The sequence below is a fragment of the Delphinapterus leucas genome, chromosome 1, assembly GCF_059928025.1.
Source record: "Delphinapterus leucas isolate spDelLeu-1000000601 "Yukka" chromosome 1, BTC_Dleu_Yukka2, whole genome shotgun sequence".
In the NCBI taxonomy this organism is placed as follows: Eukaryota; Metazoa; Chordata; class Mammalia; order Artiodactyla; family Monodontidae; genus Delphinapterus; species Delphinapterus leucas.
This window is the reverse complement of record NC_143129.1, coordinates 143,536,855-143,560,750: the sequence shown is the minus strand read 5'-3', so window position 1 is coordinate 143,560,750 and position 23,896 is coordinate 143,536,855.

The following is a 23,896-nucleotide window of genomic DNA, read 5'->3' as shown; positions in this document are numbered from 1 at the left end:
GGATGGAATCGGTGACATTTTAGTTTTGGGGGCTGAAGAGCTCAAGGACGATAGTTGGGTCTCTTACTTGAGTAAATGTTCGATAATGGCCCCTTGCCTGAGCTAGAGAAGAACAGGGAAAGACCGGGGATTTCAGGGTAGGAATCAAGAGTTCTGTTTAGGGCACTGACTTAGCCAGTGTCCTGATAAGAAAAGCAGAAACTACTAGATATTTGACCCAAAGAAGAATTTGCTGCTGGGAAATGGTCATAGAGGTCTGGTTTGCATTGTAACTTTCATGGCCCTAGGCACTGTTGCTTTCATGGGCCCCTTCCTCCATACATTTTTTTCCTTCCAATTAAAAAAAATAAAAATAAAACATTTCTAAGGCCCTAAACTGTTATGGGCCTGAGGCACTGTGCCTGCTGTGACTAATGGGTAAGTCAGCTCTGACAAAGGTGTTGAAAGGATTTGAAAGCAAAGGGGGATGGGACATTACACGGAGGTCAGGAAGCTGCTGCCACCAGTGAGCTAGGGCTCAGGAGCCACACTTAACCACTTGGTGCTGGAAACGCCAACTCCTGCTGCTAAGTAGGAGCCTTCATTGCTCCCTCTAGTGCTGTGGTCACCTGTACTGCCGATATTACCGTCACAGAAACTGCTGAAATCATGGCAGCTGTCACTGAGCAGAAAACACCAAGGTTGCCATTGCCAGAGATACTGCCAGGAGCTCGGTAGCTTTTTGTTTCTTCCCCTTTCTCATCTCCATGTAATACCTTTAATTGGCAGAACCTGACATGAAGTCTGCAGGTTTGAGAGTCTGAGAGTTGTCATTTGCAGGGTTCCAGTCCTAGCAGGGGTTAATAATCAACCAATAAATATCTGGCACATGCATGTTAAGTTTGAGATGTCTGTGAAACATGCTAATGGAAATGTTGAGTGAGATCACTTTTAAGGCAGTGTAGAGAAAGAAGAGTTGGTCAACCAAGACTAAGAACTAAGATCACCAACGTTTTCATCAGATAAAGGAGGAGAAAATGGCAAAGGAGATTGAGAAGTCAGAAAGGAAAAGGAGACAACTGTGGAAGCTAGAAAGGGTGGATGATCAGCTGTGTCAAATCCTGCTGAAAGGTTGAATAAGACAAAAACATAAAGGTGCCATTGGATTTCACATCATGGATGTCATTGGTAACTTTGACAAAGGCCATTTCAACCAAGTGCTATGCATGGAAGCCAAAATGGCTTCATGTCTTCTGATTTATTTTATGAAAAACCCTGTGATATGTGGATCATATCTACAGAGTGGTGGAATAAAATTTCCAACCCAGGTTTCTGATAAATCCAGTTTTCTTTCTACTATCTTAAAAATTCTTAAAATAATCACTGTCCTTCCTTCACAAGCAATGACATTGAAAAATAAAAGGTTCCAATCCTTTCTTGCAGAACTTCTGGCCACGTGAAACTTGGTACACATTGAATTGCAAATTAAAAAAATATACTTAGATACAAAATTCCACAGCCTCTAGGATTTCTCATCAAGAGATACTTTGAGTATGTACAGATGGAAACCAGGAGTGGGTATGGTCTTCCCATTACCACCTCCCCCAACACTTATTTTATCATCCTTCCCTTAAAGAGCAGGGAATATTTTGTGTTCTGATTCCTTTATTTTAAGGCAACAGCAGGGAACTTTAGATCATATCTGTCAGCTAAAAATTCCAAGGAAGCTGTCTGCATGCTAGTCAGGCTCAGAAGATGAAAGGTCAAGTAATAACTGGTGAGGTGATAGGAACTGCAAAAGAGGAAAATGAAAATCTATTGAAAAATGGGGAGTTACTGTGGAAGGCTAAGTAGCTAAGAAGGGCCCTAAGGGAATATTCCCAGCTGTTTCCAGAAAGTCCATGGAATCACAGCCTGGAATGAGTGGCACCCACAGAAATATTAAGACAGAGAGGAAGATTCCAGGAAGAATGACGCTTGATCATCTCTGAGGCTTTAAATCATCTGGAGAAAAACAGGCACATTCCTTCTGCCAGTCCCTAAATTTGTCTCTTGCCTGGATTGTTGCAACAGCCTCCTTATCGGTCTCTCCACCTTTGATATAGCTCCCCAGGGTGACTGTCTCCACAATAACTAAGGTGATCTTCCAAAAGCACAAATCTAACCACCTCTTTAAACTCTCCAATGCTACCCATTGCTCTCAGGATAAAACGCAAATTCCTTAACATAGCTTACTTCTCTTACCTTCTCCACCCCTCTCCCAACACACACACACACACCCCTCTAATATTCCAACTATAATATAATATCCTATTGGTTCTATTTCATGTAGAGATAAGGATATAGAAGTTTTTTTTTTTTTTTTTAAAAAGCAATGACTTGCTTTGGGACATAGCTGATAAGTGACATGGCTAGCACTAGAACAGTAGTTTTCTGCATCTGATGCAAAGCAGCAATATCGAGTAGGCAATTCTGATGCCTGCTTGAGTTTTGATTTCTTCAGTTTGTCTTATTTCTCTTCTCACTTCTGCTAACTTCACTTTTGGCTCCTTCATTTCACCTCTCACTGAGCAGTTGATCCTTTTTCTTCTAGGTTGTGATAAAGGCAGGATGAAAATTTTCAGGCTGAGATCAAAATATCAGCAGGTTTGGTTTATTCTGAGGCCTCCTGTCCTTGGCTTGCAGATGGCTGCCTTCTTGCTGTGTCCTCACATGGCCTTTCCTCCATGCACATGCATCCCTAGTTTCTCTTTGTGCGTCCAGATTTTCTCTTTTTATAAAGAGACCAGTTAGATATAAGGACACCAGTCAGATTGGGTTGGGATTCACCCTACTGCCTCTTTAAAGACCATATTTCCAAATATGGGGGTGGGGTGGTGGTGGGTGGGGGACACAATTCAGTCCATAATACTTACTAATGGGGTTTGTGTACCTGTTGGATATTGTACCATTTCTCAGACCTTGGATCATATTGGACATTGCCACCTTTCACATCAGAATTTGTGCATAACAAGCTTGACTCCAAAATAACTGATAAACGCATGTTTTCAAAAAGATCTGACATCATCAAAAAGAATGTAGCACAATCTAATGCTGAGACTGAGAATTACCTCAAACTAGTACTTTGCATGGACTGCAAGACATGTCAAGCATCACTGTGTTTCTTTGAAAACTTAAGATATCCTGAGTTGCTCCTCTGACTGCTGTGGTGTCCCAGGGTACCTTAGCACACAGTTTGAGTACCCTTGTAATAAGTGACTTACATATCTATCACATTTGATCTTACCAATAATTCAGAGTTAAGTATAGTCCATTGTAATATTTATGAGAGGAGGAAACTGAGGCTAAAACTAGATATGTCAGTTCACTAAGGTAATACAGTTAATCAGTAGTGAAATTAGGTCTATTTGCCTCCAATGCTGAGTTGTCTCACACTACAGCTGGGACAGATAGAGTTGATTAACATTCTGCGTCCAGTCCCACCTCCTTTCAAAGCACCTTCCTATACTGCTAGAAGGTAAGTTACAAACCATTTTTTCATACTCCTTTGCAGCTAGGGTTCAGGAAGCAAATTAAATGTGCTCACATGAGATTTTAAGATAGGATTAGAATAGAGGTCATTGTCATGCTTGACTCTTGGGCAGTGCCATTCCTACAACTTGTCTCCAGGCTTGAGTGTCAAGATAGTTACAGCGTTGAGCAGATTCAGTGCTCTGTTGCCTAGTCGTCAAATTTATGGAGGTCAAGAGCAGCTGTGATGACAGCAATGGGAGCTTCCTGATCTGGCTTACTGACTCTTGCATTGCAGTCATTGAGGTAAGTTCTGGAACTCAATAGTTTCAGTAGCTACCCCCAAATTCCTCACTTTTTGACTGCAACAAAACTAACAGCTCTGGGGTGTGGTGGGGGAGGGTCATTCTTGTGAGGTACTGGAACATTCCTTGATATACAGCTACTGTCCACACTTCCAGCCTTTTTAACATTTTAAAAAGCCCTAAATTCCCTGTGAAGAGATCTTTACAAATCCTTAATATATGTTTCCAACACCTAAGTCTGAGTGATATCATTATATTGCACATAATATAATATGACTTATGAGAAAATAGCTGCAATATTTGTTTTAAAGAAATAAAAAGCATAAAAGAGCATTCCAGCCATCATGGCCTGTGTGTTTAGAAGGCTCAGACAGGATGAAATTCATGACCAACTCAAAAAGACATAATTAACTTCTATGTAAAGTCCAATGGCTATAAAAGCAAATTGTGGGGACCTTCAAGATGGCAGAGGAGTAAGACGTGGAGATCACCTTCCTCCCCACAAATACAACAAAAATATGTCTACATGTGGAACAATTCCTACTGAACACTGGCAGATGGCCTCAGACTTCCAAAAAGGCAAGAAAATATCCACATACTTGGGTAAGGCAAAAGAAAAAAAAAAAAAAAACAGAAACAAGAGAAGAGGGACAGGACCTGCACCTCTGGGAGGGAGCTGTGAAGGAGGAAAAGTTTCCACACACTAGGAAGCTCCTTCACTGGCGGAGACGGGGGGTGGGTGTGGGGGAAGCTTTGGAGTCATGGAGGAGAGCACAGCAACAGGGGTGCAGAGGGCAAAGTGGAGAGATTCCCGCACAGAGGATCAGGGCCGACCGGCACGCACCAGCCCGAGAGGCTTTTCCGCTCACCCACTGGTCGGGACGGGTGGGGGCTGGGATCTGAGGCTCGGTCTTCAGAGGTCAGACCCCAGGGAGAGGACTGGGGTTTGTTGCATGAACACAGCCTGAAGGGGGCTAGTGTGCCACAGCTAGCCGGGAGGGAGTCCAGGAAAAAGTCTGGACCTTCCTAAGAGGCAAGAAACCATTGTTTCAGGATGAATCAGGAGATTCAGAGCACTGCCTAAACAAGCTTCAGAGACAGGAGCGAGCCATGGCTATCAGCACGGACACCAGAAACGGGCATGAAATGCTAAGGCTGTTGCTGCAGTCACCAAGAATCCTGTGTGCAAGCACAGGTCACTATCCACACCTCCTTTCCTGGGAGACTGTGCAGCCTTCCACTGCCAGGGTCCCGTGATCCAGGGACAACTTCCCCAGGAGAACACATGGCATGCCTCAGGCTGTTGCAAAGTCATGCCAGCCTCTGCCTCCACAGGCTCGTCCAACATTCCGTACCCATCCCTCCCCCCAGCCTGAGTAAGCCAGAGCCCCCTAATCAGCCTCTCCTTTAACTCCCTCCTATCTGGGTGGGAACAGATGCCAGAGGGCAACCTACATGCAGAGGCAGGGCCAAATCCAAAGCTGAAAGCAAGGAGCTGTTTGCACAAAGAAGAGAAAGGGAAATTCTTCCCTGCAGCCTTAGGAGCAGCAGATTAAATCCCCACAATCAATTTGATGTACCCTGCATCAGTGGAAACCAGAACAGACAAAGAAACATAACAAAATTGAGGCGGTGGATTTTGGGAGGAACTGTAGACTTGGGGTTTGCTGCATGTGACTGACTAGATTCTGATTTTTATCTTTATTTTAGTATAGTTTTTAGCACTTGTTATAATTGGTGGATTTGTTTACTTGTTTGGTTGCTCTCTTCTTTTTTTTTAATTACTATTTTTAATTTTAATAATATATATTTTATTTTAGTAACTTTATTTTATTTATTTATTTTTCTTTCTTATTTTTCTCCTTTTTCTTCTGAGCCATGTGTCTGACAGGGTCTTGGTGCTCCAGCCGCATGTCAGGCCTGAGTCTCTGAGGTTGGAAAGCTGAGTTCAGGAAATTGGACAACCAGAAACTTCCCAGTCCCATGTAATATCAATCATTGAGAGATCTACTAGAGATCCCATCTCAACTCAAAGACCCATCTCCACTCAATGACCAGCAAGCTCCAGTGCTGGACACCTTATGCCAAATAGCTAGCAAGATGGGAACACAACCTCACCTATTAGCAGAGAGGCTGCCTAAAATTATAATAAGTTCACAGACACCCCAAAAAACACCACTGGACATGGTCCTGCCCAATAGAAATAAAAGATCCAGCCTCATCCACCAGAACACAGACACCAGACCCCTCTATCAGAAAGCTTACACAACCCACTGAACCAACTTTACCCACTGGGGGTAGACACCAAAACCGATGGGAACTACAAACCTGCAGCCTGGGAAAAGGAGATCCCAAACACAGGAAGTTAAGAAAAATGAGAAGACACAGAGATACAGAGCAGATGAAGGAGCAAGGTAAAAACCCACCAGACCAAACAAATGAAGAGGAAATATGCAGTCTACCTGAAAAAGAATTCAGAGTAATGAGAGTAAAGATGATCCAAAATCTTGGAAATAGATTGGAGGAAATATAAGAAACGTCTAACAAGGACCTGGAAGAACAAAAGAACAAACAAAAAATAATGAACAACACAATAAATGAAATTAAAAATTCTCTAGAAGAAATCAATAGCAGAATAACTGAGGCAGAAGAATGGGTAAGTTACCTGGAAGATAAAATAGTGGAAATAACTGCTGGAGAGAAGAATAAAGAAAAAAGAATGAAAAGAATTGAGGACACAGTCAGAGACCTCTGGGACAACATTAAACACACCAACATTCGAATTATAGGGGGTCCCAGAAGGAGAAGAGAAAAAGAAAGGGACTGAGAATATATTTGAAGAGATTATAATTGAAAACTTCCCTAATATGGGAAATGAAAAATTCAACCAAGTCCAGGAAATGCAGAGAGTCCCATACAGGATAAATCCAAGGAAACACTCGCCAAGACACATATTAATCAAACTATCAAAAATTAAATACAAAGAAAATATACTAAAAGCAGCAAAGGAAAAGCAACAATAACATACAAGGGAATCCCCATAAGGTTAACAGCTGATTTTTCAGCCGAAACTCTGCAAGCCAGAAGGGAGTGGCAGGACATATTGAAAGTGATGAAAGGGAAAATCCTACATCCAAGATTACTCTAACCAACAAGGATCTCATTCTGGTTCGATGGAGAAATTAAAAACTTTACAGACAAGCAAAAGCTAAGAGGATTCAGCACCACCAATCCAGCTTTACAAAAAATGCTAAGGGAACTTTCTAGGCAGGAAACACAAAAGAAGGAAAAGACCTACAATAACAAACCCAAAACAATTAATAAAATGGTAATAGGAACATATACATCAATAATTTAAATGGAAATGGATTAAATGCTCCAACCAAAAGACATAGACTTGCTGAATGGATACAAAAACAAGACCCATATATATACTATCTACAAGAGACACACTACAGACCTAGGGACACATACACCCTGAAAGTGAGGGGATGGAAAAAAGATACTCCATGCAAATGGAAATCAAAAGAAAGCTGGAGTAGCAATTCTCATATCAGACAAAATAGAGTTTAAAATAAAGACTGTTACAAGAGACAAAGGACACTACATAATGATCAAGGGATCAATCCAAGAAGAAGATATAACAATTGTAAATATTTATGCACCTAACATAGAAGCACCTCAATACTTAAGGCAAATGGTAACAGCCATAAAAGGGCAAATTGACAGTAACACAATCATAGTAGGGGACTTAACACCCCGCTTTCACAATGGACAGATCACCCCAAATGAAAATAAATAAAGAAACACAAGCTTTAAATGACACATTAAACAAGATGGACTTAATTGACATTTATAGGACATTCCATTGAAAAACAACAGAATACACTTTCTGCTCAAGTCCTCATGGAGCATTCTCCAGGACAGATCATATCTTGGGTCACAAATCAAGCCTTGGTAAATTTAAGAAAATTGAAATTATATCAAGTATCTTTTCCAGCCACAACGCTATGAGACTAGATGTCAATTACAGGAAAAGATCTGTAAAAAATACAAACACATGGAAGCTAAGCAATATGCTACTAAATAACCAAGAGATCACTGAAGAAATCAAAGAAGAAATCAAAAATTACCTCGAAACAAATGACAAAGAAATCACGATGACCCAAAACCTATGGGATGCAGCAAAAGCAGTTCTGAAAGGGAAGTTTATAGCAATACAATCCTACCTCAAGAAACAAGAAACATCTCAAATAAACAACCTAACCTTACACCTAAAGCAATTAGAGAAAAAAGAACAAAAAACCCCACAAAGTTAGCAGAAGGAAAGAAATCATAAAAATCAGATCAGAAATAAATGAAACAGAAATGATAACAAAGATCAATAAAACTAAAAGCTGGTTCTTTGAAAAGATAAACAAAATTGATAAAACATTAGCCAGACTCATCAAGCAAAAAAGGGAAAAGACTCAAATCAACAGAATTAGAAATGAAAACGGAGAATACCTGACCCTGCAGAAATACAAAGGATCATGAGAGATTACTACAAGCAACTCTATGCCAATAAAATGGACAACCTGGAAGAAATGGACACATTTGTAGAAAAGCACAACCTTCCGAGACTGAACCCGGAAGAAATAGAAAATATAAACAGACCAATCACAAGCACTGAAATTGAAACTGTGATTAAAAATCTTCCAACAAACAAAAGCCCAGGATCAGATGGCTTCACAGGCGAATTATATCAAACATTTAGAGAAGAGCTAAAACCTATCCTTCTCAAACTCTTCCAAATATAGCAGAGGGAGGAACACTCCCAAACTCATTCTACGAGGCCACCATCACCCTGATACAAAAACCAGACAAAGATGACACAAAGAAAGAAAACTACTGGCCAATATCACTGATAAACATAGATGCAAAAATCCTCAACAAAATACTAGCAAACAGAATCGAACAGCACATTAAACAGATCATACACCATGGTCAAGTGGAGTTTATCCCAGGAATGCAAGGATTCTTCAATATATGCAAATCAATGAATGTGATACACCATATTAACAAATTGAAGGATATAAACCATATGATAATCTCGATAGATACAGGAAAAACTTTTGAAAAAATTCAACACACATTTATGATGAAAACTCTCCTGAAAGTAGGCATAGAGGGAACTTGCCTCAACATAATAAAGGCTCAGTGGCCCTCCATCATTCCTGACTTCAGCCTGGAGCTCCAAGGGGGGCTGCACCTAGAGTCCCAGCCTTACCCAGATCCTCATGCTCCCTTAGTGGACCCCACGCCTCATTTGAGTTTTAACTTTCTCCTGTCCAAGAAAGAGAGAGAAAGCCAAAGATAGCCTGACCCTGCCCTTCCAGCTCAGCTCGGAAAAACAGCAGGCTCTACTGCGTCCTGGGCTGTGCCAGGCTACCAGCCACATTTTCTATGAGCCAGATGCTTATGATGGCCTGGACCAAGAAGACCCAGATGATGACCTAGATGTTTAACTGGCCAGGAGATTTGACTAGACTGTAATTGGCAGAAGAGGGAGACCATGGGCCCATAAACATCCTTCCATTGTTTGCATTGGCCTTAGCCTGTCTATGCCCCATCTTTTTCCCTGTGTCTGTGGAGGCCCTGCACTGTGATGCATGATCCAGGGAGCAGCTTAAAGTTAGGAGAGAAAGTGAGATGTGGGCATAAGGGAAGATGACAACACCAACCCCCAAGCCTAACAAAATCTTTATTTTTTATTAAAAAAAATAATGACAAAAATATGACAAACCCACAGCCAACATTGTTCTCAATGGTGAAAAAGTGAAACCATTTCCATTAAGATCAGGAACAAGACAAGGGTGCCCACTCTCACCACTATTATTCAACAGAGTTTTGGAAGTTTTACCCACAACAATCAGAGACAAAAAGAAATAAAAGGAATCCAAACGGGAAAAGAAGAAGTAAAACTGTCACTGTTTGCAGATGACATGATACTATACATAGAGAATCCTAAAGATGCTACCAGAAAACTCCTAGAGCTGATCAATGAATTTTGTAAAGTAGTAGGATAAAAAAATAATGTGCAGAAATCTCTTGCATTCCCATACACTAATGATATTAAATCTGAAAGAGAATTAAGGAAACGCTCCCATTTACCATAGCAACAAAAAGAATAAAATACCTAGGAATAAACCTACCTAAGCAGACAAAAGACCTGTATGCAGAAAACTATAATACACTGATGAAAGAAATTAAAGATGATACAAACAGATGGAGAGATATACCATGTTCTTGGATTAGAAGAAACAACATTGTGAAAATGACTATACTACCCAAAGCAATCTACAGATTCAATGCAATCCCTATCAACCTACCAATGGCACTTTTCACAAAACTAGAACAAAATTTTTTCACAATTTTTATGGAAACACAAGACCCTGAATAGCCAAAGCAATCTTAGAAAGAAAAATGGAGCTGGAAGAATCTGGCTCCCTGACTGCAAATTATACCACAAAGCTACAATAATGAAGACAGTATGGTCCTGGCACAAAAACAGAAATATAGACCAGTGGAACAGGATAGAAAGCCCAGAGATAAACCCATGAATATATGGTCACCTTATCTTTGATAAAGGAGGGAAGTGTATACAATGGAGAAAAGACAGCCTCTTCAATAAGTAGTGCTGGGAAAACTGGACAGCTAAATGTAAAAGAATGAAATTAGAACACTCCCTAACACCATACACAAAAGTAAACTCAAAATGGATCAAAGACCTAAATATAAGGCCAGACACTATAAAACTCTTAGAGGAAAACATAGGCAGAAGACTCTATGACATAAATCACAGCAAGATTATTTTTGACCCACCTCCTACAGAAATGGAAATAACAATAAAAATAAACAAATGGGACCAAATGAAACTTCAAAGCTTTTGCACAGCAAAGGAAACCATAAACAAGATGAAAATATAACCCTCAGAATGGGAGAAAATATTTGCAAATGAAGCAACTGACAAAGGATTAATCTCCAAAATTTTCAAGCAGCTCATACAGCTCAATATCAAAGTAACAACCCAATCCAAAAATGGACAGAAGACCTAAATAGACATTTCCCCAAAGACGATATACAGATTGCCAACAAACACATGAAAGGATGCTCAACATCACTAATCATTAGAGAAATGTAACTCAAAACTACAGTGAGGTATGAATGGCCACACCGGTCAGAATGGCCATCATCAAAAAACCTTTAAGCCATAAATGCTGGAGAGGGTGTGGAGAAAAGGGAAGCCTCGTGCACTGTTGGTGGAAATGTAAATTGATACAGCCACTATGAAGAACAGTATCAAGGTTCCTTTAAAACCTAAAATTGGAACTACCGTATGACCCAGCCATCTCACTGCTGGGCATATACCCTGAGAAAACCATAATTCAAAAAGTGTCATGTACCACAACGTTCATTGCAGCTCTATTTACAATAGCCAGGACGTGGAAGCAACCTAAGTGTCCATTGACAGATGAATGGATAAAGAAGATGTGGCACATATATACAATGGAATATTATTCAGCCATAAAAAGAAATGAAATTGTGTTATTTGTAGTGAGGTGGCTGGACCTAGAATCTGTCATACAGAGTGAGGTAAGTCAGAAAGAGAAAAACAAATACCGTATGCTAACACATATATATGGAATCTAAAAAAAAAAAATGGTTCTGATGAACCTAGGGGCAGGACAGGAATAAAGATGCAGATGTAGAGAATGGACTTGAGGACATGGGAAGGGGGAAGGTTTAGCTGTGTTGAAGTGAGAGAGTAGTATTGACATATATACACTACCAAATGTAAAATAGATAGCTAGTGGGAAGCAGCCACATAGCACATGGAGATTAGCTCGGTGCTTTGTGAACACCTAGAGGAGTGGGATAAGGAGGGTGGGAGGGAGACACAAGAGGGAGGGGATACGGGATATACGTATACGTATAGCTGATTCAATTTGTTATACAGTAGAAACTAACACAACAATGTAAAGCAAGTATACTCCAATAAAGATGTTAAAAATAAATGTAAAAAAAAACAAAAAATAAAATAGAACAGGTACTGCAATCATGGGATAGATAGCAATTACAAAGGTTATAATGCAGGAATTCTGCAACATGTATGTGAGAAGCTGGAAAAATCACTTAGAATAAAAAACTTGCTGTGTGAAAGCCATAGTTAAGGGTCTTGAATAAATGCAAGCTCATATAATTTGGTGAAAAAAAAGAATGAGCCAGTGACCTCAGAATCTATATCCTACATATTGATCAAAGGAACCCAATTAGGGCACAGTATATAAATAAGACCTGATTGAAGGGACATCTGTTGCTCAAGGTGGCCCAATTTTTAATATGGATTCCTGCATTTGTTCAAAGTCATTGGTCATAGCTTAGTGGCATTTTTGAGCTCATTGCCCTCATTTCATTTAACCTTTCCTGAGAACATTCACAATTATTATACTCATATATTCAGTTCTATATACCAATTCATAGATAATTCCACTTTTGCCTACATTCTTAGGGAGAGTGTGCATATGCTATTGACCTTACTTTTTTTTTTTTTTGCGGTACGTGGGCCTTTCACAGTTGTGGCCTCTCCCGTTGCGGAGCACAGGCTCCAGACACGCAGGCTCAGCAGCCATGGCTCACGGGCCCAGCCGCTCCGCGGCATGTGGGATCTTCCCGGACCAGGGCACAAACCAGTATCCCCTGCATCGGCAGGCGGACTCTCAACCACTGCGCCACCAGGGAAGCCCTGACCTTACTTTTTGTTCCAAACTTTCTGCTCTTCGTTTTTCTATGTTAAAATATAAGTTTTCTTTTCATAAATATTATATAAACTATTTTCTAATATATTAAAAAAATAGACAAAATTGAGTTATTTGTAGTGAGGTGGATGGACTTAGACCCTGTCATACAGAGTGAAGTAAGTCAGAAAGAGAAAAACAAATACCGTATGCTAACACATATATATGGAATCTAAAAAAAATAAATGGTTCTGTTGAACCTAGGGCCAGGGCAGGAATAAAGATGCAGACATAGAGAATGGACTTGAGGACACAGGGAGGGGGAAGGGTAAGCTGGGACAAAGTGAGAGAGCGGCATTGACATATATACACTACCAAATGTAAAATAGATAGCTAGTGGGAAGCAGCCACATAGCACAGGGAGATCACCTCAGTGCTTTGTGACCACTTACAGGGGTGGGATAGGGAGTGTGGGAGGGAGATGCAAGAGGGAGGAGATATGGGGATATATGTATACATATAGCTGATTCACTTTGTTATACAGCAGAAACTAACACAACATTGTAAAGCAATTATACTCCAATAAAGATGTTAAATAGAAAAAAAAAGGACATTGCTAGGAAAGTATTGGGCTACTTCCCGTTTATGATTTTAGGATTCATTAAACAGTTTAGATGGATGATTTCAAAAAAATAAAAACTTTTCCATGTTTACATCACTAGCTTTATTTGTTGGTAAACACACACACACACACACACACACACACACACACACACACATACATATATACACCTAGATGGTGAACTTTTTAATTGAAAATAATAATTATTATAATTAAAATAATTACCTTATTTTACTAAAAACATGAGGAAGGAAAGAGAGTCTATTTTAACACAAAATAGATTAATAAATCAAACTTGGCTGAGTATCAAAAGAGCAAATTCCTCTTGATAAACCTAAATTTAAAGAACTCCTGAAGCTTGTATAGTGTCCTGAATTTGGGAAATTATCTTTCCCAAAGGACTAATCCCAACAAAAATAACTGGGTCGTGCCTTCGTAACTGCTTCCATCAAGGAATGGGACAGACTCTGTTTAATATCCAGTCTTAATGTCATTCAGACACAAGTTTGCCTTATAAATCAGAAAAGGCAGCAGAGATGTTTCTGTCCTGAGGTCAGCAGTATTAGTTAGAGCCCTGGCAAGAAAATGAAAGGCACACTCAAAAAGATAATTGAAGAGGGTTTAATGAAATGTCTATTTACACTTAAGGTCAGGGATAAGGGAACCAACATGTGGTGGTGAAAGACTCAGGGACTAGCAATAGTGATTTGCTGCAGCTTCTGCCAGGCATACCCTCTTTTCCCTGTCTATTCAGAACTAGAGGCCATTGCTGCCTATAAGTTCTTAATGGGCAGACAAGAGTGATGTTACTGGAACATGGTGAGATCTTTCGCCATGAGAGAGAGTAAGCCTGGCAGGAGCTGTAGCCATAGGTAGAGAAAGGCAGCTACTGATAATCCAGCAGAGCAGTGGAGCTGGCAAAGACATACAAAAATAAAAGTCCCAAAGCCCATTCTACATGGGGAAAGTTCCAGATTTTGCAGTAAAACAAACAAACAAAACTTAATTCAATACGACATACTGATCAAATGTTCTTGGGCTTGTTACTTATGTGTTCTGAAATTGTCCTCTCGACTTTAAAATAGGAAAAATAGTGCCAAGGATGTCAGAGGGATCAACGGGAAATCTATATCTAAGAGTGATCTGAAAACTATGAAATCAAGAGAATGGCATTTATTTTAATCATTATTTCTATTGTGTTATCTTCAGTATCATCATTGTTATTATTATCCTCAGAGACACTCATTAACTTCAAAAGAATACTTGAATAAGGCATCTTATGACCAAATATGATATTTTTTTTACATGCCAGAATATTTCACAGCTTAGTCCCTGCTGGCTACCAATATTTAAATATCAGGGATCCATGAACTAAGTACAGTAAAGTTTTCAGAGATTAATAGAATACTCTAGTCTTAAAAGAACTTACAGAAACACAAGTGAAAAGTCCCTTAAACCTTTGTCTATGTGAAAACTTGGAGAGATGTTCATTCAGTGGGTCCCTAAATCTAAGGTAGCAAATATGGCACAACCATTGCCACTCCCACCTCATGCACCCATGGTAGACATTTCAGAGCCCAGAGATAACATTAGAACCCAGATAACATTAGAGCTATAGATAACATTAGGATCTTCCTTAATACAACATTCCAGGAAGCCATTAGTGAGTTATTGATTGGAGGTGGCACATGAGATGAATCATACCCACTATCACTGGACATTCAACTGATAGGCAGTGTGTTGAAACTGATTGAACCCTAGGGTATTGGTTTGAGCTTCATAGTTGATAAAGGATTCCAATAAATTAGAGAAAGTCCAGAAAAGAGCAATCGATTTAGTTGAAGGTTTTCCTGAAAATGGAAACCTTAGGAAGGATAAGCGTAAACTCTTCAAGTATCTGCAAGGCTGTGTGCTAAAGAGGGGACAGCCAGATTCACTGTGACCCCAGAGAAAAGAACTAAAGCCATAGGCAGAACTGTCTGAGTGCCATCTATCAGCTCTTTAGCATCCAGAGCTAACCATCATGGTGAAACTTTTAAAAATACTAAGTTCAGTTGAGCCTGGCTGAACATCTACCAGGGGTGTTTTGAAATAAAATAATTCTTGATTTAGGAGAGTGGGGAAGCTAGATGACTAGTAACATCCATTCCAGCTGTAAATGTTCACAGTTCTAGGTCATTTTAGATGTTCAGTGGTGCACACCAGTTCTCAGAGAGCAGCTGTAAAGGAAAGCCATACCGGTTCACTTGGAAATCTTCAGATGGGTATAGAATTGGCAAAGTCCCATTCAATCCATTTGCCAGCTTTATTTTATAGTGTGTCAGCCAGAATGCCTGTAGCCAATATTTTGTGCCCCAGAAAGGAAAACCCACAATGCAGTAAATTATCAATGATGCTGCCAAAAAGGAATATCACTCTCAGATCAAATTTGGATTAAACGTAGTAAATCCAGAGCATTAGTTGGTTTTTTGGGTTTTTTTTTTTTTAAAGATGTTGGGGGTAGGAGTTTATTAATTTATTTATTTATTTTTGCTGTGTTGCGTCTTCGTTTCTGTGCGAGGGCTTTCTCTAGTTGTAGCAAGCGGGGGCCACTCTTCATCGTGGTGCGCGGGCCTCTCACTATGGCAGCCTCTCTTGTTGTGGAGCACAGACTCCAGACACGCAGGCTCAGTAGTTGTGGCTCACGGGCCTAGTTGCTCTGCAGCATGTGGGATCCTCCCAGACCAGGTCTCGAACCCGTGTCCCCTGCATTAGCAGTCAGATTCTCAACCACTGTGCCACCAGGGAAGCCCCCAGGGCATTAGTTTTTACTAATCTAAAAGACCTGTTGATGTGCTAAGAATCAAATTCCCCCCTTTAAAGGTCTGTCTGATATAACACTTAAAAGTTGAGATGAAATCAATCATTAACAGTGTTTAATATTCTCTAACTTCTAGAAATATAATACTGTCAAGGGGCTGAGGTGTGAAAACTGGCCCAAGGTCAGTTCTCATATTAGATGAAACCACTTTGAAGTATCATTTTCTTCTCCCTATTCAGTTTAGCCATTTCTTCAATATATCACTTTATCCATCACTACTTATTTAAATTAAAAACTTCACCTGATACTTGGGTCTCTAGGTGCATGTAGGGACAAAGGGGGACATAGTATAACATACACATGAAGAACAAAGATTCTAGTTCCCAATTTCTGTATAAAATGACCCAGCAGGAAAAGAGGATTTAGATATCTCCATCTGTAACGCCTGGGTATCTCTCTAAATGAGAGCAAACAAATTTCTACAATGCCGACTCATTTGCGGACAACCTTGAGGACATCCATTCTGTCTTTTTTTTTTCTAACACCTTTATTGGAGTATAATTGCTTTACAATGGTGTGTTAGTTTCTGCTGTATAACAAAGTGAATCAGCTATACATAAACATATATCCCTATATCTCTGGCGGGTGGGAGGGAGACACATCCATTCTGTCTTATTTCTGTTTCCTTAACTCTCAGCGCAATGCTTGGAACACAGCGGGAATCAATAGTCATGTAGCGACTTGAATAAAACACAAACTACCAAGTTCTCCCTTCCCTGTCCTCCTCAGAGTGTTCCACACGTGCAATTCTCTCGTTTGTTTTTTTTCCCTTCTTTCTTATATGTGTGTCTCCCACACTAGCCTGTAAGCTCCTTGACAGCCCAAAGGACGACACCGTATGTCACTGATTCCAGAGCCTAATGCAGTGCCTGGCGGGCACTCGTTTAATGTTTGTTGAAGGAATGCTTTCTGCAGTGAGATCACACTCACAACACTCAAACAGGCTTTATGGAAGCCTGGATCGTAAAGAACAATGGCTTTCAGAGTGGCTGGAGTCCTCAATCAACCATTTACTAACCATATAACCTACGGAAATATATTTATCCCTTATGATTTCAACATCCTCATTCGTAAAATGGAAGAATAGTAATTTAAATATATGATGCCTATAATTTACACAGCACTTTCATACATATATTCATTCCATTCAGTTTTCATCTTCCCAGAGGTACTCTAGGAAAGACAGTCACGTAACAAGTAAGAGTAAAGACTTTACAGTTGGGTTTTGTGGTTTGAAACACAGATTTGATTCATTAAATATTTGATTCATTAGATTTGATTCATGAGATATTGGGAAACTTACTCCTATTTCCGTGCCTCAAGTTCTTCTTCTATAACATAGGGATCGTAATAGTACCTAATTCACAGATTGTCACATGTAGAGCATGTAGAATGGTATCTGGTGCATGTATACAGAAAATTTAGCTATTAATATTACTATTATTGTTATTTCTACATCTCTCCCTTCCTTTAAATAGAACCTGAAAATTTTTATATATCATTTAACCCAACATCTAGCTGCTCAAACCGGAAATCATCATCTTCCTCCTCTATTCTAATGACATTTTCTTGATAAAGTGATATTGGCTCATATTATCCTTTTATTAATTTGATGAGCTCCACAGCTAAATTTCCAACTCCTCTAGGACTAGACCACTTTGCAAGATCACTTAGGTCCAATATTAGCTCTGAAATCTAACCTCTCTACAGTGAGACCCATCTCAATTAATTTCTCCTCTATCTTTCCAGTCACTCTGATTAAATATTTCAAAATTGTCTTCACCTCTTTCCTCTCCCTAAACAAAGTTTATCTCAGCTTCTTAGCCTTTCTCCACAGTGTCTCCCAAATCCATCCTTACTTTGCCCCACTACTGGAAGCCTAGTTTAGATCACATCATCTTTCACCTGGGCAATTGCATCAGCCTCCTAACTGATCTTTCAGCTTGTTGCCCCCCAATTTCATCCTCTATTCCACAGCCAGACCAATCTTTCCAAAGTACTCCTTAAATATCATGAACCCCTCCTCAACACCATTCAGTAAGGCTCCAGATTACTGGCCATGTAAAGGTGAAACTCTTCAGGTTAACATCCATAGTCCCCTTAACCTGGACCCCTTTGTCTCTCTAGGTTTTAACTTCCAATAAAAGATGGGAGGGGAAAATACTAATATTTATTTTAGAGCCTATCAAAGCTAGGATGATGCTAATCCTTTCTGCTCCATTTTGATTCCCATATATTCACCAGCATGTCTCTTCCAACAGACGTAAGAACTGCAGCAGGTCACTTCTCCTTTCAGAACAGACGTGATGCCAGACTTAATCCCCACTGCCCTTTGTAGATCTCCTCTTTCACTGGCTGTCATTTTTATCTGTCATATCTGCCTTCACAGTCTGCCTCTGTTTCCTTGCCATGACCCACTGGATCAGTGACGGAATTTCAGACTACTCAGGTGGGCCATGATCTAACATTCCTTTAAGGTACCACTCATGAACTGCTTATGGACTCTCAACATAGAAATTATTGGCAAAATGTGCCTCTTCGAACTTCTGGGACATCACTAGAGCTAGATGCATGTTGAGATTTCTACAGAAGCACTGAAAGGTGGGTGTCATCACACTGTTCTTAATGGAAACTCGGGCTTGGGACAGTAAAGTACCTTGTTCGAAGACACACAGCTATCAAGTAGCACATCCAGAATTGGAGTCCAAGTGGTTTGAGGTGAAATCCTATGCTATTTTCCAAGTACGTGCTTCTTGCTCAGTTAGTGAACTAGGTCACTTTGTTCTACATACTTACATACTTCAGTAGTAAACACAATATATCATAATAGGTGTGGTGGTGAAAATTCTTTTCTGTACTACTCTCCCCATTCCTAATCCCTCCAGAATAAAGTGAACTCTGACTTCTCAGAAGAAAAGAGCAGAAATCATCCCCTTACACTATAGAGGCAGCGTGACATATAGAAAGAGAAAAGGCTTAAGAACCAGACCAGACAAATCACAGTGTACTAGCTTGATGACCCTGAGCAAGTTATTAACTCCCCGGAGGCATTTTCTTATGTAGAAAGTGAGAATAATATTTCTTACTTCACTGGGTGGTAGGGAGTGAAAACTATATTTTTAAACACCTAGACAAATCATCAAATGTTAACTCACCATGTCTTCTATTTCCTAAATGACTATCTCCTACTGCTGCCAATAAATAATTTTTTTTTTTTGTGGTACGCGGGCCTCCCACTGCCGTGGCCTCTCCCATTGCGGAGCACAGGCTCTGGACGCGCAGGCTCAGCGGCCGTGGCCCACGGGCCCAGCCGCTCTGTGGCATGTGGGCTCTTCCCAGTCCGGGGCACGAACCCATGTCCCCTGCATCGGCAGGCGGACTGTCAACCACTGCGCCACCAGGGAAGCCCAATAAAGAATATTTTTAAAGAAAGAATTTATTCTTCCCATAAAATTCTAAATCTTTCCATTATAGTCTTCCAAAGAAGACAGAATTCAGCTTTGTTTTGAGGGTTAACACCTTCATATAAAATGGCATTTATTGAGAAGAACCGTGATCAAATCAGGGACCTTGATTCCTTTTTGTGGATTTGTTATTCAAGGAAGGCTAGAACCCACTAGCTGCCAAAGCCATGAGTAAAGCAACATTTCAAAAACTAAACCGTCTTACCACATAAGGAGCAATACAATTCCAACCTCAGAGTTATCCAACCTCAGATGGAGAGAAATGAAATAGAAATATGAGTTATGTAAGTGAGGAGCCCAGAGCCAGTTTGCAATATTTTCCAAGAATTTCTTTATATAAGCCATGGAAAAAACACTGAACAGTTATTTTGGGCTCAACAGTGTGTGTGGCAGAGCACCTCACAAAGTTTTCTGATTAGTTTTTACTGCTATTTTGTTATACAATCTGTGTTGTATAAATTTCTCAAAGTCAATTAGATTCAGAAGTTCTCTTACACATGATCTCCAGCAATATCCCACTCAGGGCAGGCCTCTCATCCTCAGTCTCCAAGGGCTGAATATTTGCCCCCTGCATGAGGGAAGAGAAATAGTGGGAAGAAAGACAAGAATGGCAATAGATGGTTATGAAACAGTGTACCTCACAGGGTATTAGTAATATTATATGAGTTTACAGTACTCTTTATTCATCTAAATATTAGTTTCTTTGAGAAAACTGGCATTGAATTTAGTTCTAATAATACTTTGCCAGGCTACACTCCTTTGTAAGTTATTTTTCCTCTGCCTCTCTGCTAGTCAGTGTCCTTGAATAGGTTGCCACCCTACACCCTCTTCTTCTCTGATGCTTCTTTACAACGTATTCGTATTTATTAATTTAGCCTTTAGCTTTTCGCTGGTAATCCTTAAATCTCTGTCTGCAGTTCAGAACTCTCTCAAGCACCAGAAGTCATAGATTCTATTGATTTCTGAATATCTTCACCTGTCATTAAACAGAAAACTTCAATAATTAGTCCAAACTGAACTCATCAGATTTACCTCCAAACCCCTTTCGCCTCTTGAATATTAGTCAAATAAAAGTATAATAAACCTCATGGGCTTCCCTGGTGGCGCAGTGGTTGGGAGTCCACCTGCTGATGCAGGGGACACGGGTTCGTGCCCCGGTCCGGGTGGATCCCGCATGCTGCAGAGCGGCTGGGCCCGTGAGCCACGGCTGCTGACCCTGTGCATCCAGAGCCTGTGCTCCGCAACGGGAGAGGCCACAACAGTGAGGGGCCTGTGTACCGCAAAAAAAAATAAAAATTAAAAAAAAATAATAAACCTCTAATGTTTTTACTTAGTTGTTTTTTTTTTCTTTTAACATACCTAAGTTCTGGAGTCAAAGCAGAAATCTAAACCATAATTAAAGGGAGTAAGAATTCCCCAAAAGTATCTGCAACTAGCAAACACCCAGAATCTGATTAATTTACAGCAACATGTTTTTCTTCTTTTATAATAAACTTTTTGAAGTATAACTGATGTTCAAGTGGCCTCCTTTTCCAGAACATAGTGGAATAACAAGGGACATATTTGCATTACTCCCTTAAACAACTTGAAATCCATGAAAAAATAAATATGAAAAACCTTTTCAGACATTGGACAATAGGTAGCACAAGACTGAGATAAGGGAAACAAACAAGGTGAGTTTTATGATTGTCCAGCCTAGAGTGGCAGAACAGGTAGGGAACAATTAGATAGGTCAGAGCTTGGCAGGCAAAGGTGGTTCGAATTTGAGAGACACAGTACCAGAGTGTGGGAACTCCAGAGATTTGCAGAGGGGTCCTTCAAATTCTTGGCTGAATACCATTCTATGCTTGCATGAAAGGAAATTACTCAAAGCCAGGAAAGAGCCATACAGAGGACTGAAAGAGTGTGTGTGCCAACCAAGCAGAATAGAAATACATTGTAACAGTTAGGGCATCAGGTCAAGTTCTCAGAAGAGTATCATCATAATAGTGGGGCTAAGCTAGCTCTAGACATAAAGGTACTCTGGACATGCCTTAGGAAAGCTTAAAAGCAAACAATTGATTCCAAATAACTCAACTGCATGCCAGAACAAAATCCTACATCATATAAAGGAATATAACAAAACTCAGCACTGAACAATGTAAAATGACAATGTTTGGCATCCAATATAAAATTAACAGGTATTCAGAGGAGCAGAATAATATAGAAAATAATCAGGGGGGAAATTAATCAATAGAAACAGACACTTAAAAGACAGACATGATGAAACTAGCAGACAAGTATGTTAAAACACATGTTCTACATATTCAAGAAGATGGCAGAAAACATAAAGAGGATAAGAAGGAAAATGCAAGAGATAAAAATAAGACTCAAATGAAATGTATAGAAATAAGAAAAGCAATATCTGAAATTAAAAATATATGGATCATATCCTGAAGAAGAAAAATTAACTTGAAGATCTAACAGTTGAAACTGCCCAAACTGAAGCACATAGAGAAAAAGAAACAGAGCATCAGGACAGAAAAAAGAAAACATTCTTCAAAATGAAAGACATTGTCTAAAATAATTCAGACCAGCAAAGCAGTATGAAATTCACATCCAGCAGATCTGCAGTGTAAGATTTGTAAAAGAAATTCTTTAAGCAGAAGAAAATGTTACCAATTGGAGATTCAGATCTAAACAAGGGATTTAACCCCCAGAATGGTCAATATATGTTTTCTCATTGTTAATATCTTTAAAACAATTAACTTAAAAAACAATAATAATAACATTAAATTGCAGAATTTAAAGCATAGATAGAGGTAAAATTAATGCAATACTAGCACAAAGTGTAAGAGAGGGAAATTGAAGTATGCTGTTGTACAGTTCTTAAACAGTACATAAAGCGGCATAATATAATTTGAAGGTGGACTGTAAAAAGTTAGAGAAGTATATTGTAAACCCTAAAACAACCACTAAAAAATGTGAAGCAAAGAGATTAAGCCAATAGTGGAGAAGAATAAAATACTAAAAATTTCATTCCCAAAGAAGGCAGAAGGGCTTCCCTGGTGGGGCAGTGGTTGAGAGTCTGCCTGCCGATGCAGGGGACACGGGTTCGTGACCCGGTCTGGGAAGATCCCACATGCCGTGGAGCGGCTGGGCCCGTGAGCCATGGCCACTGAGCCTGCGCGTCCGGAGGCTGTGCTCCGCAACGGGAGAGGCCACAGCAGTGGGAGGCCCGTGTACCACAAAAAAAAAAAGAAGGCAGAAAATAGGATAGAAAGGAAGAATAGAAAACAAATTGCAAGGTGGCCATTTAAGCTCACCAAATTGATAGTTACATTAAATTTAGATGGTCAAAATGCTCCAACTAAAAGAGGGTGATTTTCAGACTGAATGCAAGAAATCCACTTTTAATATAACTACATAGATACTCTAAAAGTAGAAGGATGTAAAAGACATGCCATGTTTACACCAAACAAAGGAATACTGAAATGATTATATTAATATCAGGCCAAGTAGCTATCAGAAGAAGGAATATTACTAGAGTTAGAGAGGAGTATTTTATCAAGTGATAAAAAAGATTACTTTATCAAGAAGGTATATCAATCTTTAAAAAAATGTATGCAGGTAAGAACAGAGTTTCAAGAAAATATGAAGCAAAACCAAACAGAATTGAAGGTAGAAACATAAACATCCACAATTGCAGTTGGGAGTTTCAAAACTTTGTTCTCAGCAACCGATAGAAGAAATTCACCAGGATCTACAAATCTTCAACGATACTCTCAACCCACTTGACCTAAATGAAATTTATTGGACACTCCACTCCAACAGCAGAACACAAATTTTGCAGTGAGATAGATCATAGTCTGGGCTACATATCAAGTCTCAAAAAATTTAATCATACAGAATTTATCTAACCACAAGGAATTTAAACTGGAAATGGATGTCAAGAAGATATCTGAAAAACCTTCAAATCTTTAGAAATTAAATAACACACTTCTAAATAACCCATGACTGAAAGTAGAAGTAAGAAGAGAAATTAGAAACTATTTTCAACTGAATGAAAATGAAAACACAACACATCAACACTTATGGAATATGGATAAAGCAGTTCTTAGTGGGAAATTTATAGCACTAAATGTTCACATTATAAGGCTCTTGAAATGATCTAAGATTCTATTTAAGAAACTAGGGGAAAAACAAATTTACATACAATTAAATACATTCATTTTAAATGCACAGCTTAGTAAGTTATGATAAATGTACACAATCTATGTATATATCACCATAATCACCCCCAAAACATCCTTTGAAGCCAGACTATCACTACCACCACTGTCACTAATACAAGCTGAGGGTGACAACTGATCTGTTCTTAGTCATTATAGATTACTTCA